At 43.2% G+C, this 13,122-nt stretch overlaps 1 long non-coding RNA gene across 1 annotated transcript in view; it reads left to right on the top strand.

Annotated features, from left to right (window-relative positions):
* Nucleotides 1-11,735, top strand: part of LOC126176045 (uncharacterized) — a 447,202-nt gene extending 435,467 nt beyond the window's left edge. Inside the window, exon 4 of the long non-coding RNA XR_007535639.1 lies at nt 11,694-11,735. This is a non-coding gene — a long non-coding RNA (uncharacterized LOC126176045). The remainder of the gene's footprint in view (nt 1-11,693) is intronic.
* The last annotated feature ends 1,387 nt before the right edge of the window (nt 11,736-13,122 follow it).

Below are 13,122 nucleotides of genomic sequence, written 5' to 3'. Positions count from 1 at the left end.
GGCAAAAATATATTATTAATTTCAGTTTCTGATTTTATTTTCTTTCCAAGTTAGTAGCTGTCAAGCATTAATCGCCTTGCAGAAGAATGAAGTTATTTTTGCAAGTTTGCTAAAGAAATTCCGCTGAGGCAATCATTTTATTTGAAACGAAGTGTTTCATTTAACAATTTTGGGTACTTCCAGCTGTTCGGTGAATTTCAAGTGCACGTTATCATCTTCTGCCATGTATGGCATTATGCCATAATAAAGAACCAAACATGAGATCGTAGAGTACTGGTACTCCAAGAAAATTTACATCCCAAAAACCACACTGAAAAGCTTAATATCAGATGGGACCTACTTCATTGTGAATCTGGAAAAAACCAATGTGCACTTCAAGCCGAATTATGCATTTTAGTATGATTCACGAAATTTTGATGCCTTTTGGAGTATCCTCTGATGTCCTGTTTCTTTTATGGTGTAGTGTAAGCTCTCTTAGTGCTTTATACACACGAACATGCGGGCTTCCTACACCACTGCAGTTGCACACGCACAATAATTCGTTTTTGGCGCTCTCTGGCAACTGGTAAATCGAACCTATAACTAACAGTATTGCGAACGGTGGTTAGAAAAGCGTTACTTTCAAAGTAAATTTCTTTTTACGCAAGATGAATTATGTTACGTGTGTGAAAGTGGGATGGATATCTAAATCGCAGAGCGTTCGAAACTGAACAGTTTGAGGACCAGCCACTTCAAGAATTTCGAGCCGAGGCATTTATGTCACAATTTTAAATTTACTGGCACATTTGTGTGATGTATCTTAAAGTATATCACATCAAAAAAAGACCAATATTACACGTGAAATCTTAGCTTTTCTTGTAGATATACGGTACTGTGTACATTAATGTAAACCGTTAACTTTTCCTCTTGCGTGTTCGCGCTATGTAACCAGTAATCTTGCTAGTGGCTGACTATAACACGTGTCCTATGCTCTGAATAGCTGCTGTCATCGGCTGGCGAGATCTCGTGGCTTGAGATATGACTCGCTTACAAAAGGACATCACAACCTCGGTTGCAACGCTCCGGAAACTAACAAGCTGTGTTTGGTGCAATTCGAATTTATACTTTCGTAATACGAAAATATGCAGCGTATATGTTGCTGCAAATCAAAGGTCTTTCCAAAACTTCTCTGCTCCAGCTTTTCTTTTTTGTCCGGGAAGTTCTACGCGATTATATAAAACGTTAACCATTCAAAGGATTGATAAGTTTTACAGTTCCGAGGGAACTTTTTCTGTGCTAAGTGACAGTAGGTCGCCCGGGAAAAAGCATATTTTTTAAACGGGATATCCGGGAGAAATCCGGGAATAATCCGGGAATTTTTTTTCCTTGTCCCTGTATACACCCTGTGGCAGCACCGTACGGTAGATGGAATTTTACCGCCAGCGGCGAGAATGAGAACTGTTTTAAATACTTAAAATTGCGACGTTTTCCTTACTTGAACAGTGTGCAATAATTCGTTTTCTGAATTTGCGTGGTGTGAAACCAATTGAAATTCATCGACAGTTAAAGGAGACATGTGGTGATGGAGTTATGGGTGTGTCGGAAGTGCGTTCGTGGGTGCGACAGTTTAATGAAGGCAGAACATCGCGTGACAACAAACCGAAACAACCTCGGCCTCGCACAAGCCGGTCTGACGACATGATCGAGAAAGTGGAGAGAATTGTTTTGGGGGATTGCCGACTGACTGTTGAACAGATCGCCTCCAGAGTTGGCATTTCTGTGGGTTCTGTGCACACAATCCTGCATGACGACCTGAAAATGCGAAAAGTGTCATCCAGGTGGGTGCCATGAATGCTGACGGACGACCACACGGCTGCCCATGTGGCATGTTGCCAAGCAATGTTGACACGCAATGACAGCACGAATGGGACTTTCTTTTCGTTGGTTGTGACAATGGATGAGACGTGGATGCCATTTTTCAATCCAGAAACAAAGCTCCAGTCAGCTCAATGGAAGCATACAGATTCACCGCCACCAAAAAAATTTCGGGTAACCGCCAGTGCTGAAAAAATGATGGTGTCCATGGTCTGGGACAGCGAGGGCGTAATCCTTACCCATTGCGTTCCAAAGGGCACTACGGTAACAGGTGCATCCTACGAAAATGTTTTGAAGAACAAATTCCTTCCTGCACTGCAACAAAAACGTCCGGGAAGGGCTGCGCGTGTGCTGTTTCACCAAGAAAACGCACCCGCACATCGAGCTAACGTTACGCAACAGTTTCTTCATGGTAACTTTGAAGTGATTCATCATGCTCCCTACTCACCTGACCTGGCTCCTAGTGACTTTTGGCTTTTTCCAACAATGAAAGACACACTCTGTGGCCGCACATCACCAGCTGTGCTGCTATTGCCTCAGCAATTTTCCAGTGGTCAAAAGAGACTCCTAAAGAAGCCTTCGCCGCTGCCATGGAATCATGGCGTCAGCGTTGTGAAAAATGTGTACGTCTGCAGGGCGATTACGTCGAGAAGTAACGCCAGTTTCATCGATTTTGGGTGAGTAGTTTAATAGAAAAAAAATGGGGGACTTAGAACTTGATTGCACCTCGTATAATTGGTTTGTTTTGTAAATACTATTTGCATTTTTATGCTGGGTCCTGCCTACGGAAAACAATGCTATCGAACGATTGCATCGATAGGTCGTGTGGAGAACCAAAGTGTTTAGGATATTTAGTAGTGTTTACTCAGCCGCATGGAGCGCGGTCAGAGGAGAGTCTGGCTGGGGTGGTGCAGTGGAGCAGGTGTGTTGTGTGAAGCTCCCGCGAGTTGCCGCGCTTTCAGGGTTTGGCAGCATGTAATTGCGCTCGACTTGCTATGATAGTTTCTGACTCGGTGTCGCGGATGGGTAGCATTAGCTGGCGCACATTAAGAGCCCGTTTCGCCTGGTGACCGTGTCGAGAAGAAGGCGCGCCAACATCCAGCTTCTGCAACAGCGACGGCCGACAATGAGTGACTGTCGCCACCTCCTCGACCGACGACTTCAGACCTTCAATCGACCAACAAGGAAGACTGGAAGCACGTAAAGTTTTAGAACTGTATGGCAGACCTCGGCTTTTCAAACTGTTCCATTTTCATAACTTAATTACAGCAACGTAGCATGAACCTTTGTTGCTCATTGTCCCAATTGCATTATCAAGCAGGGTCCCTTCCTTTTCCGAAGTGAACCCAAGTGTCGTTGAAATTCAGATGCCAGCATTAAAGTAATATCATTCCATTTCACTGCTTTAATTTCAAAGTTCAGTTAAGGTATTCATAGCTGGCTACAATATTTAGATTACACAAGCACAAATTAAGAGTGCGAGTTTTGTTACCGTATTTTAGCTTACCTGTGACTACAGCTCAGCTTGGTACGTACTAAATTTTACTATTGTTCATTGTTCAGAATCATTTAATTCAAGTTCAAAGTTAAATCTTATTTCTAAATTGCGTAGATTCAAGTAGCTTTTGAAATGATTGTTGAGGTAGCCCAAGACTAACTTTATTTTATTTAATTTCGTAGTGCATCAGAAACAAAGTTCACTATTAATTTCAGTCACTAAATTAACTTTCAATTTTCTGGTGTTATTAATTCTTTTGCTAAATTAAGTCAGAGTGTAGTGAAATTTATTACTTCTGACAAACTTTCAGTTTTCACACAACACGTGTCAACCTTCAGTTGCTACGCTTTTAGTGCTAATTATAAGTGCATTAATCTTTCATTTTCATTTATTATAGTAGTTGTCCATAGAACTGGCGACCGTAATTTTCCCCAAATCTCAAATATCTAATTAACGCCAATTAATTGTTAACATAACGACCGCACATTTACTTTCTTTATTAATTTTACCCTTTCCTCAAAGTTAATTTTCAGCAATTTAATTTGCATTTTTCCTTTCATTTAGATGTAACCCTTTCCTCCCTTTTTACCGACAGATTAACTTCGGTGACGATTGCTTTTCCCAAATTTCCATTAGGTGCACGCGGTTTAATTTTTCACTGTCATTAAGGTCGATAAGTGAGGGGGAGGTTACAAGCATCTACAAAAAAGCATCGACAGAAATGGTGATTATGTCGAAAAATAGTTAAATGTTCAAGCTGCGAACTGATGTAAACCATTGTAGAAATAAACAGGTCTATGTCCTTAGAAAAAAATATGAGACCTTACTTTTGAGATTACCCTAGTACAAAGTACCCTCCGCCGTATACCGTATGGTGGCTTGCAGAATATGTATGTAGATGCAGATATAAGACGAATATCGTCTTACATTCGTTTTACTCGTTTTATTGAGTGGCATCTACAATCGCACTACTTTTTACGACCTCTTTCGCCTCTAATGGCACTCTACAGCCTTCAGAACTGTCTGTAAAAGGCAGAGAGCAAGTATCTGAAATAAGGACACTAATAGGCATACACAGTATATTACTAATAATGTTGCATAAAAATTCTTATGGCGCCTCCCTTTATTAAAATAGAATGAGGTCTGAATTTAATTAAAAGTTAATTAATGTACTCAGACCCCGGACGCTAAAGTTCAACAGCAATTTTGCTCGGGTGCACCACAGCTGTGAGAGTCCTTAAATAAAGAATTCCCTGAAACATTTAAGCTGCCATTATAAGAAGCTTAACTGGGGCACTAGAATTCTTAGCGTCTGACTGTGCTCAGCACTGTTACTCCGCCCTGGTAACCGATAACCAAATAACACAACACTATGAGGGGGTGCTGAAAAGTAATGCGTCTGAATTTTTATGTGAAAACTCTTAAAGCTTTTTATATAAAACAAATCTTACAACTTTCTATATCTTTATTCTTAATGTCTTAAATATTTGCAACTCCCTGCCGCTAGAGGATTCCCAGTTGTAGCGTGTAATGTGACGCTGTATAACGTAACTATGTCGGTGCATGAGAAACGGCGCGCTGCGATAGACTTTCGAATTCATAATGTTCGTCCACACGTGGTGCACCCTTTCCATCAGACTGACAGGCCAGACCACGCAGGAGGGCTGCGACATCTGCAACAACCCGACTCCTTGGGTCCTGTGTCACTGATCATCGCCCATAGCTGGTCCATCCGATTTTCATGTTTTCAAAACTTGAATACACCTTCGAAGGCTTCACTTGGTTGCGATGAAACGGTGCAAGAATAGGTGAGGTTCTGGTTCCTCCGTCTTCATAGTCAAGCATTTGACAGTGACGGTATCAACAAACAAAATATAATTTTAGTAACATTTAATTTATTTGGAAAGATTTGAGTTTTCATATAAATTCGGAGACATTTCGTTTTAGCAAAATGCACGTAAATGATATGACGTAGTGTATACAGTATAATGGTCTTAGCTTCATGAGGCAGGCTTAAAACTGCACACTGCTCAAACGGACTGAAAATATAGTCTTTCAGCTTAGTTCATTTTGTAAATGTAACGATTGACTACTGAGAACAAAACATTGCGTCAGTTTTAATAACTCCCTAACAGCCTTTAAAAGGAAAACAGTTATAATTGACGTAGGTGTGACGCATATATAGGGTGGTCCACTGATCGAGACCGGCCAAATATATCACGAAATAAGCGTCAAACGAAAAAACTGCAACGAATGAAACTGGTCTAGCTTGAAGGGGGAAACCAGATGGCGCTATGGTTGGCCCGCTAGATGGCGCTGCCATAGGTCAAACGGATATCAACTGCGTTTTTTTTTAAATATGTCTCCCCATTTTTATTACATATTCGTCTAGTACGTAAAGAAATATGAATGTTTTAGTTGGAACACTTTTTTCGCTGTGTGACAGATGGCGCTGTAATAGTCACAAACGCAGAAGTACGTGGTATCACGTAACATTCCGCCAGTGCGGACGGTATTTGCTTCGTGATACATTACCCGTGCTAAAACGTACCGTTTACCAGTTGCGGAAAAGGTTGATATTGTGTTGATGTACGGCTATTGTGATCAAAATGCCCATCGGGCGTGTGCTGTGTATGCTGCTCGGTATCCTGGACGACATCATCCAAGTGTCCGGACCGTTCGCCGGATAGTTACGTTATTTAAGGAAACGGGAAGCGTTCAGCCACATATGAAACGCCAACCACGACCTGCAACAAATGATGATGCCCAAGTAGTTGTTTTGGCTGCTGTAGCGGCTAATCCGCACATCAGTAGCAGACAAATTGCGCGAAAATCAGGAATCTCTAAAACGTCGGCGTTGAGAATGCTACATCAACATCGATTGCACCCGTACCATATTTCTATGCACCAGGAATTGCGTGCCGACGACTTTGAACGTCGTGTACACTTCTGCCACTGGGCACAAGAGAAATTACGGGACGGTGACAGATTTTTTGCACACGTTCTATTTAGCGACGAAGCGTCATTCACCAACAGCGGTGACGTAAACTGGCATAATATGCACTATTGGGCAACGGAAAATCCACGATGGCTGCGACAAGTAGTTAATGTATAGTGCGGCATTATGGGAGGAAGGATAATTGGTCCCCATTTTATCGATGGTAATCTAAATGATGCAATGTATGCTGATTTCCTACGTAATGTTCTACCGATGTTACTACAAGATGTTTTACTGCATGGCAGAATGGCGACGTACTTCAACATGATGGATGTCCGGCACATAGCTCGCGTGCGGTTGAAGCGGTATTGAATAGCATGTTTCATGACAGATGGATTGGTCGTCGAAGCACCATACCATGGCCCGCACTTTCACCGGATCTGATGTCCCCGGATTTCTTTCTGTGGGGAAACTTGAAGGATATTTGCTATCGTGATCCACCAACAACGTCTGACAACATGTGTCAGCGCATTGTCAATGCATGTGCGAACATTACGGAAGGTCAACTACTGGCTGTTGAGAGGAATGTCGTTACACGTATTGCCAAATGCATTTAGGTTGACGGACATCATTTTGAGCATTTAATGCATTAATGTGTTATTTACAGGTAATCACGCTGTAACAGCATGCGTTCTCAGCAATTATAAGTTCACAAAGGTGCATGTATGACATTGGAACAACCGAAATAAAATGTTCAAACGTACCTATGTTCTGTATTTTAATTTAAAAAACCTACCTGTTGCCAACTGTTCGTCTAAAATTGTGAGCCATGTGTTTGTGACTATAACAGCGCCATCTATCACAAAGCGAAAGAAGTGGTCCAACTAAAACATTCATATTTCTTTACGTACTACACGTATAGGTAATAAAAAATGGGGGTTCCTATTTTAATAAATGCAGTTGATATCCGTTTGACCTATGGCAGCGCCATCTAGCGGGCCAACCATAGCGCCATCTGGTTTCCCCCTTCAAGCTAGACGAGTTTCATTCGTTGCAGTTTTTTCGTTTGACGCTTATTTCGTGAGATATTTGGCCCGGTCACGATCAGTGGACCACCCTATATATATATTGGTCAGTCCAGAACGAAAGCAGTGACTGAGTAATATTAAATTTTCTTGTATCTGCAGTGCCAACGTCTGGTGTGCCTCTTAAGATAGTTGTTCTGCGACTCCACCGCTTTTACGTCAGTTACCCGGCTACTAAATCTCCCATAAAATAGATGGCTGCTCTGACGTTCTTAACATGAAACAGATTGTTTTCTAAAATTATTAATAACAGGATTTTCTCCCACTTGTCACGTTTCTCCCATCACTCGGGCAACGGTTTAAAATTAATGTTTTCCTAGTTTTGTATTTGAAATTAATAAAGAAAAAGTATGTAAACTGGACCGTCACACTCGTCAAACTAAAATATATATAAAATCCCTTGTAAGTGAAATACGTGACAACAAATTATGACAGTTACACAACAGGAGTTGTGTTTTGTCACTTTGAGTGCTCAAGACACACTGGAAGAACAGGAGGGGCGCTTGCAGCCGAGAGTGGAATAGTCGGACCAGTACGAATAAACCTTTTTAAATATAATAACGATACAGTAAAATAGGTAAATAGATTCAGCTTTTGAAAACAAGACGGATGTGAAAGCAGTCGGCCTGCAAGTCAAATTTGTACGTGATTCATATTGCAGCGGATTACATTGAAGGTATATCAGTGAAGAAATAACCAGCTCCGTAATTCATCGACAACAAGCGTGCTGCGTTATCCGCAGATTAATCTCTGCATTCTTGAATTCACTATAACATGGAAACAAAGTCTCCAAACGTCATTTTGAGAAATTTCTTGCCTTACCTCAAACACATGACGTGTCAGTCTATGTAGCTTGCAGGCGGGAGACTGGTATTAAATTGTAGCCATCACAGAATGTAATTATACCCATCACGTAGAAGACATGCTCTAAGGGTGACAGATGAAGAGACCAGGTACACCATTCAAGAGTTCACGTGAGTAACTTGGATGTAGGTATCCTCGGTGTAGCGAAGCAGCTTAAATCACTTAATAAGGGCAAGACTTCCGGTCCAGATGACACACCAGTCAGGTTCCTTTCAGAGTATGCTGATGCAAAAGCTTCATTCTTAGCAATCATATACAGCCCCTCGCTCCTCGGAAGATCCGTACCTAAAAACTGGAAAGTTGCAGAAGTTACATCGATACCGAAGAAAGGAAATAGGAGTAATCCACTGAATTACATGCCCGAATCACAAACGTCGATTTGCAGTAGGATTTTGAAACATATACTGTGTTTGAACATTATACATTGTCTCGAAGGAAATGATTTATTGACAAATAGTCTGCTTGGTTTCAGAAAAATCGTTCTCGTGAAACACAACTAGCCCTTTATTCTCACGAAAGCATGGGTACTACCGACAGGGGACTTAAAATCGATTCCATGTTTTTAGGTTTGCAGAATGCTTTCTACGCCGTTCTTCACAAGTGTCGTCCAATCAAATAGCATGCTTATGGAGTATCGCCTCGGTTTTGCGACTGGATTCGTGATTACCTGTCAGGAATGTCACAGTTTGTAGTAATGCACGGAAAGTCATTGAGTGAAACAGAAGTAATACCTGGCATTCCCCAAGGAAGTGTTATAGGCCCTCTGCTGTTCCTAATCTACTTATATAAACGACATAAATGTCAATCTCAGCAGCCCTCTTAGATTGTTTGCGGATGATGCAGTGATTCAACGTCTGGTAAAATCACAGATGATCAAAACCACTTGAAAAATGATTTAAACAAGATGTCTGTAAGATGCGAAATGTGGCATTTGACTCTAAAGAATGAAAAGTGTGAATTCATCCACATGAGTACTAAAAGACATCAGTTGGTTACACGGCAAATCACACGAATCTGAAGTCTGTAAATTCAACTAAATACTTAGCGTTTACTATTACGAATAACTTAAATTAGAACGGCCACGTATGTAATGTTTTAGGTAAAGCAAAGGAAAGACTGCATTTTATTGGTAGAATATTTAGAAAGTGCGACAGGCCTACTAAACAGACCGCTTACACTAAGCTTGTACGTTCTCTTTTGGAGTATTACATTGCGGTATTGGATCCGCGTCAGATGGGAGTGATGGTGGACATCGAAAAAGTTCAAATCAGAGCAGCTCGTTTTGAAACGAATGCGTTTTTCATTGTGGCAGGATCTTCTCATGAAATTTCAATCACCAACATCCTCGTCCGATTGCGGCAATATTCTGTTCGTGCCCACCAACATAGGGAGAAATGATTATCATGATAAAGCAAGAGGAATGGGAGCTCTCACCGTCCGAATTGGAACAGTAGAGGAACAGAATGGGATTTTCACTCTGCAGCGAAGTGTGCGCTGATATGAAACTTTCTGGCAGATTAAAACTGTGTGCCGGACCGAGACTCGAACTCGGGACCGAGTTGGAGTCTCGGTCCGGCACACAGTTTTAATGTGCCAGGACGTTTCAGTAGAGGAACAGCTTGAAGGTGGTTCGATGAACCCTCTGTCAGAAAGTTAATTGTGAATTGCAGAGTAATGTAGATGTAGATGTATGTGTCTATGGTGCGAACAGTAGTGTTGATCTCTGGCATTATGCTGCTGCATTATATCATATGGCACATGGGTCGTGAAAGTCTGACAACAGGGTTTACCATTCTTGCCACGCTAGCGATCATTGAGCCTCCCTTCAGCAATTGCCAATCCTTCCCTACACAATGACGCCACTAGTTTAAGGTGTATACGTCTCGAAAATCGCTGCTTTGTTAACTCCCGCCAGGTCGTCTACGCACACCCTGGCGTCGGTCTGATCTCCATAGCCGGCCTATGTGACAGAGCGGTTCTAGGCGCTTCAGTCTGGAACCGCACGACCGCTACGGTCACAGGTTCGAATCCTGCCTCGGGCACGGATGTGTGTGATATCGTTAGGTTAGTTAGGTTTAAGTAGTTCTAAGTTCTAGAGGACTGATGACCTCAGATGTTAAGTCCCATACTGCTCAGAGCCATTTGAACCATTTCTTGACCGCCATAAACGGAAGTGAAACTCATCGCTGAACACCATTGAATGCCACCAGACGCCTCAGTTCACCCCTGGCTTTACGTTGTGCAACACGCGGTCAGCAGTAAAAAATGCGTGGCAACTCAGATCTCAAACCACCTTCCAGAAACCCGTTTATAACGCTGACCGACACTGCTGACTTCAAAATCTTCACATACAAGCTACTGTTTACTTTAGGGCTTTTTAGGGGATAATGTAACTCTCATATAAGTTACTGTTTACTTTTTTCTCTGTATGGGGTAGTGCAGGTGTTCAGTTACTGCTAGTTTTTTGCGGTAAATTATGGTTTAGTAAAACGTATACGGGTGGTGGGATCAAGAAAAGTCACCGTTTCAAAATGTAGTTAACTTTCTTCCATTCGTGACTGTGACGCCAACACTGCTCCAGCGGAATGACGCCCTGGGCCTCCCGCGACCTGAGCTACTCAGTACCAACACATAGCCTCGTCCAAAATGATGATATATTTCACAAATTTCGGCATTTAAAATGTATTACGATTTTTTAAATGTTTTATTATTCTGGCATTGCAGTCAACAGTACACAAAACCCAGCAATGTAAGAAGCTCAATGTCTGCACGTGATAAATTACAGTATGCTACAACCTGTGTTTCTCGTTATGTTAGTCTTCAATCTATACTCTGGAAACCATTGGAAAGTACATGGCGGAGCCTACTTTCCGCTGCACCTCTTTGTTCTCTTTCTCGTACTGTTCGCGTATGGAGTTCTGTAATTAGTATAATCTTGTCTTCGCGATCCCTACAGGGGTGATATGTAAGAGTTGTAGTGTATTTCTCGCTTATCTCCTTCACACTGTCTCGTGGTTCATACAAACCTCTGAACCGCACTGTTGGTTTCACTTAAAACTTCCGGTTTGGAAGGCCATGATCTATACGTAAAATTTTTCTCTGACGTTTAGTCTTCAAATACGGGATGTGTATTCTGAAGCCAAGTGGCAACTGCGTCTCTGAAGATGACTCACGTAGTCGGAGACGTAACGTCTGGGAGTAGTTTTAGCCATCGATCGAGTCCTCTCAGCATGGAAGTTTTAATTGAAAAACCGTGTAAGCGTTTGTGCACGTCTTGTTTGTATACGTTCAGTATCTGCTGTTTTGCTACGCTTTAGCAATATCCCGGGGTTGATTGCACGAGTCGTTTGTTGACTGACAGCATTTTCCGAGTATCCTGTCAGTGAGACAGTGTGCGCCAGCTGCTTTCCCAGTTAGCAGGCATTCCAGCAGATTGTGGTCTGCGCTGTTGCAGTGCGATGCGGCATGGAGACGTCGCCGGAGCTGGAGGCGGCCGCGCGCCGCCCGCGGCGAGGCCAGCCGCCCCCGCCGCCGCCGCCGCTGCTGCCCGCCCTCGCGCCTGCGCGCTACGGGTCCCCGCCGCCCCCGCGGCCGCCCGCACGCCGCCCGTTCCTGCAGTTCCCCCCACCGCCGCCCTACCCGCCGCCCCCTCGTGACGACGCCGCCCCCACCCCCACGTCGGCGCCCACGCCCGGCCCCCGGCACTCGCAGCCGCCGCCGCCGCCTCCCAGGACGCCGTCACCCACCCCCGAGGAGTACTCCTACGCCTACTACGAGCCAGACTGCAACGCACGCGTTCTGCATACGCCACAGGTAACGGCGACTCGCAAATCCCACCCTCCACCTTCTATTCCTTTGCTCAGTTATTCCTTGTCGTGCACCTTCCCCACCATGCTTCGTTTCCTCCTCCTCCTCCTCCTCCTCCTATTTCCTCTCGCACCCCCACTCCCCTCCTTTTCCTACCACCTTCATTGTTTCTCATTCTTTCTTCTCACCTCTTACCATTCTTCCCACGTATTGTCTCCATTCCCACCCTTTTATCTTTCTCCCCAACCTCTTATTTTTCTCCCTCTTATTTTTCTCCCCAACCTCTTATTTTTCTCCCCAACCTCTTATTTTTCTTCTCATCCTCTTTCTCCCCAGTCTCATGCACTCGCACTATTCTGCCCGCCACCGTCGTATTCTGCCCCCCCCCCCTTTTACCATTTCCCCCACACTGTTACTGGTATCCCCTCTTAGTTTTTGCCCTGCCCTCCCCCCCCCCCCCCCTCTAATTGCCCTCCCTGCCCACTTACCGCTGTCCCCACCCACTTACCGCTGTCCCCGCCCTTTTCTGCTCTGCCCACCCTCTCAATACTCTCTCCACCCTAGTCTTTTTGATGCTCTTGATCATTATGTGCATCCTCATTGTCATCATCCACCTGCTCACAAAACTACAGTTCCAACTATAACCATCTTTTCAGTGCTGATGTAGTGTAATAACCAATCATGTCTCTTGTTCTTAAATTTCAAATGTATTTTTTGTCATTTATCTGACACTAAAGCCTGTGATTTTTATGTTATTTTTCGTTGCTGCTGTAACTGATTTAGTTATTTATATGAAAATAGAAGATAGTAATGATAATCTCTCTTTCCATTTGTCAACTTATTTGCAAATTGTATGATACAGGTATTAACTAGCAATAGAAAAGAGAACTATTAATTCTCAAAACTTTGGTTCAGTTACTCAACTCGTGTGGCTTACAGTCTTAAAGCCTTTCTAGTTGCACCACCAGCTCAAATCACATATGTTAAACGCTCTCCACGTTAGACACGTGAGTCTGTGTCATGTAGATGTCTGACGTCACTGTATGTACAATGCATTGTCATGTTTATGGCGCTAA

Source organism: Schistocerca cancellata, chromosome 3, assembly GCF_023864275.1.
Source record: "Schistocerca cancellata isolate TAMUIC-IGC-003103 chromosome 3, iqSchCanc2.1, whole genome shotgun sequence".
Lineage (NCBI taxonomy): Eukaryota > Metazoa > Arthropoda > Insecta > Orthoptera > Acrididae > Schistocerca > Schistocerca cancellata.
The sequence above is the reverse complement of the archived record's forward strand: the minus strand, read 5'-3'. Positions and strand labels throughout refer to the sequence as shown.